This window comes from Vulpes vulpes, chromosome 4 (assembly GCF_048418805.1).
Source record: "Vulpes vulpes isolate BD-2025 chromosome 4, VulVul3, whole genome shotgun sequence".
NCBI classification, from domain to species: Eukaryota; Metazoa; Chordata; class Mammalia; order Carnivora; family Canidae; genus Vulpes; species Vulpes vulpes.
The window spans coordinates 58,930,291-58,934,492 of record NC_132783.1 but is presented as its reverse complement, the minus strand read 5'-3'; the positions used below and the strand labels follow the sequence as shown (position 1 = coordinate 58,934,492).

Sequence of the window (4,202 nt, the reverse complement as noted above, 5' to 3'; positions counted from 1 at the left end):
TTTATATTAAAAATCCACACACAAATGAAAATGGAAAAACTGCCAATACCTGATTTCTGTCCCCTATTTTTCCACTTGCAATCATATACTTAGGTACCTTTTGACCCCATGGAAAAAAAAATATCTAACGTTCAGAGAACTACCAATAACAGGAAGAAGAGAAAAAAAAAAAAATTTTTTTTTTTTTAAAAGAATGAAATGTTTTCCATCTAGTGGATTCTTTTTTTTTTATTATTCGTTTTTATTTTATTTATATATGATAGGCACACAGTGAGAGAGAGAGGGAGAGAGAGGGAGGCAGAGACACAGGCAGAGGGAGAAGCAGGCTCCATGCACCGGGAGCCCGACGTGGGATTCGATCCCGGGTCTCCAGGATCGCGCCCTGGGCCAAAGGCAGGCGCCAAACCACTGCGCCACCCAGGGATCCCCATAGTGGATTCTTAAGCACGTTCTCCACGTATGCGGCGTGCTAGCTGGATGTCTTTTGGCATAATTGTGACACGTTTGGCATGGATAGCACACAGGTTGGTGTCTTCAAAGAGGCCCACCAGATAGGCCTCACTTGCCTCCCGCGAAGCACCAATAGCTGCACTCTGGAAGCGCAGATCTGTTTTGAAGTCCTGAGCAATTTCTCGCACCAGACGCTGGAAAGGAAGTTTGCGGATCAGAAGTTCAGTGGACTTCTGATAACGTCTAATTTCACGGAGTGCCACAGTACCAGGCCTGTAACGATGAGGTTTCTTCACCCCTCCAGTAGAGGGCGCACTCTTGTGAGCGGCTTTTGTAGCCAGTTGCTTCCTCGGTGCTTTACCACCGGTCTATTTGCGGGCAGTCTGCTTTGTACGAGCCATGGTACAGAGACCTCCTTACTTACCCCCCTTCTCCTTCGGCTGGAGCTCGGCGAGCTAGAGGCGGCGCTGGCGTTGGAGAGCGACGGCGGCGCGGCGGCGGCTGCGAACACCCCAGTGGCATAATCTATACCTAGATACCTGAAAACAGGTTTTTATGGTGGTCGTACTTAAGTACTACCATCCTGTGGGCCCTTTTTGGGAAGTTTGCCAGCCTCCTTCATTCCCATTTCTGTCTTCTGAGCTTTGCCTCATTGACTATGGAAAATCTCAAACCTGAAACCACAAAAACAGCTAAGCAATTGCAGAGTAATTTGCAAGAAGTAGCCAAGTAGAAGATAAAGTGATGTCTACATTCATATACCATCTCATTTTGATAACTTTAAGACTGGATTTCTGTTTTGTTATTCAATGTTAATTTAAGTGCCTTGCCCTCATATACAGATTTAGTATTATCTGGGTTTTCACTCCTGTCCTCCAATATTTCACTTAAAGCCCTCTTGATTAGTTTGGCATATTTCTGAGAAAATTTGTGTCCCTCAAGTCTTTTAGGTATATGCTCTATCCCTAGCCTAGATACCAGTTTTCATTATCCAAATATGTGATTATTTCCATGCACCTAACCATCTGCATTCCATATCATTCTTCCTTCCATTGCCAACCTTCTATTGAAAACACTCATGAGAATGCTGTTTGTATTTCTAAGTACTTCATCTTTTGGTCCAGCATTTCAAAATATACATCCTAGTTCTCCTCTGCAAGGGATGAATGATCTTCTCCACAAATTAGTAAAAGCAGACAGTGACTGCCAAGTTTGATGAGACTGTACACCATATATCACTTTTCAGCTAGGTACTCCAGGAAGGCAGCCTCCCCATGGACCATAGAAGGGACTAAGGTTGCCTCTGCCCTTTTAGGAAGTTGCCAAACACCATTCAATTAATAGTTCATTGTGGACTCTTGTGTAGCAAGCAGCTTTACAGGCCTACCACAGAGTCATCTAACAGTTTAACAGATCTCTCAAGGTCTAGTAACCCTATCTTTACACTCTCTACTCCTTGTGAAGTTTCATTATTTCATTTTGTCCTATATTCTTATTTTTACCTTAAGGTACTATTAAAGTACACAAATAAAATGTAGATGCAGTTTTACTAACCATCTGGACAAACAGAAATTTATAGAGTAAAGAAAAGAAAGTCCTTGGAGCACCTGGTTGGCTCAGTGGGTAGAGTATGCAACTCTTGATCTCTCAAAGTCTTGAGTTAGAGCCCCATGTTGGGAGTGGAGACTACTTATAATAAATAAATAAATAAATAAATAAATAAATAAATAAATAAATAAATAAATCCTCTTCTCTCTTAACTCATTCCCACTCTCCAAAAATAGATACAAACATACACCTTACAGTGATACCACCATTCTTGAATCCTACCATTAAGATCTGATCTGTTGGCTCAATTAGTTAAGCATCTGACTCTTGATTTTGGCTCAGGTCCTGATCTCAGAGTTGTGAGATCCAACCCCACCTTTGGGCTCTGAGCTGGATGTGGACGCTGCTTGAGCTTCTCTCTCTCCTCTCCCTTTGCCCCTTCCCTCTCTAAAAAAAAAATGAAAATAAAATAATTCTGATCTACTCTCTGTTTAAACTGTGTTTTTTTCTAAGAATTTTTTCCTTGGTCCTCTTCTTACTACAAACTCTTCCTGAGTAATCTCATCTACAGATGAGGTATACTCATAACTTCAAACATTATCTCATTTTAATAACTTAAAAAAAGATCAATGTGGTTTATAATCACCTTAGTACAATATATAACCAGATTTTCACAGTGGTCTACTAACTGCCAGACTGCTAGCCTCTAGAAGCAAATGCCTAGGGGTGCCTGGTGGCACAGTTGGTTAAACATATGCCTTCAGCTCAGGTCATGATCCCAGGGTCCTGGGATTGAGCCCTACATTGGGCTCCCTGCTCAGTGGGAAGTCTGCTTAACTACTAGCTCATATTCTCTTGCTCTCTCTCTCTCTCTCTGAAATAAACAAATAAAATATTTAAATAGATCAGTAAAGGGATTCCTGGGTGGCTCAGCGGTTTAGCGCCTGCCTTTGGCCCAGGGCGGGATCCTGGAGACCCGGGATTGAATCCCACGTCGGGCTCCCTGCATGGAGCCTGCTTCTCCCTCTGCCTGTGTCTCTGCCTCTCTCTGTCTCTCTCTCTCTCTCTGTGACTATCATAAATCAATCTATCAGTAAAGAAATAATGGCTTTAGTTTTTAAAAATTACATCCTGGGGATCCCTGGGTGGCTCAGTGGTTTAGCACCTGCCTTTGGCCCAGGGCATGGTCCTGGAGTCCAGGGATCAAATCCCACATCGGGCTCCCTGCATGGAGCCTGCTTCTATCTCTGCCTTTCTCTCTGCATTTCTCATGAATAAATAAATAAAACCTTTAAAAAAAAAAACTTAAAAAAATAAAAATTACATCCTTACACATTTTTCAGTTTTCATTCTTCTTATACTGGGAAAGTTTCTTCAGTGACTTCTTAATGTCTCTGATAGAGAATGTTCTAGGATATTTTGTAAATTTTCCCATAATCACAGCTCTGAGCTCAGATGCTTGAGTGTCTAATATCACATAAAGAGTTAAAAGCTGGGGCGCCAGGATGGCTCAGTGGTTGAGACTCTGCCTTCTGCTAAGGTCCTAAGGTTGTGATCCAGTCCTGGGATAGAGTCCTGCATCGGGCTCCCCATAGGGAGCCTACTTCTCCCTCTGCCTATGTCTCTGCCTTTCTCTGTGTGTCTCTCATGAATAAATAAATAACATTTTAAAAAAAGAATTAGAAGCTGAGAGCCTGGGATCCCTGGGTGGCGCAGCCGTTTAGCGCCTGTCTTTGGCCCAGGGCGCGATCCTGGAGACTCGGGATCGAATCCCACGACGGGCTCCCGGTGCATGGAGCCTGCTTCTCCCTCTGCCTGTGTCTCTGCCTCTCTCTCTCTCTCTGTAACTATCATAAATAAAAAAAAAAAAGAAGAAGAAGAAGAAGCTGAGAGCCTGATTGTATAACATAAATTTATTTATTTGCCACATAAGAGTAGATTTTTTTGAATAATGTTTTTTGGTTTTTTTTTTTTAAAGACTGAGTCCCGAATAGGGCTCCCTGCAGGGAGCCTGTTTCTCCCTCAGCCTGTGTCTCTGCCTCTCTCTTGCTATGTCTCCCATGAATAAATAAATAAAATCAAAAAAAAAAAAAAAAAAAAAGGGAAGAAAAACTCTCCTTGTGTTTTTCCTCCCCTCTGCTACTAATACACTCACACTTACAACGCTCCACCTCACAACACTTCTGACACAAACTCTAAAGGAA

At 42.4% G+C, this 4,202-nt stretch overlaps 1 pseudogene; it reads right to left on the bottom strand.

Moving 5' to 3' along the window:
* Positions 1-434: 434 nt before the first annotated feature.
* Positions 435-949, bottom strand: LOC112919699 (histone H3.3A-like; annotated as a pseudogene).
* Between the last annotated feature and the right edge of the window lie 3,253 nt (positions 950-4,202).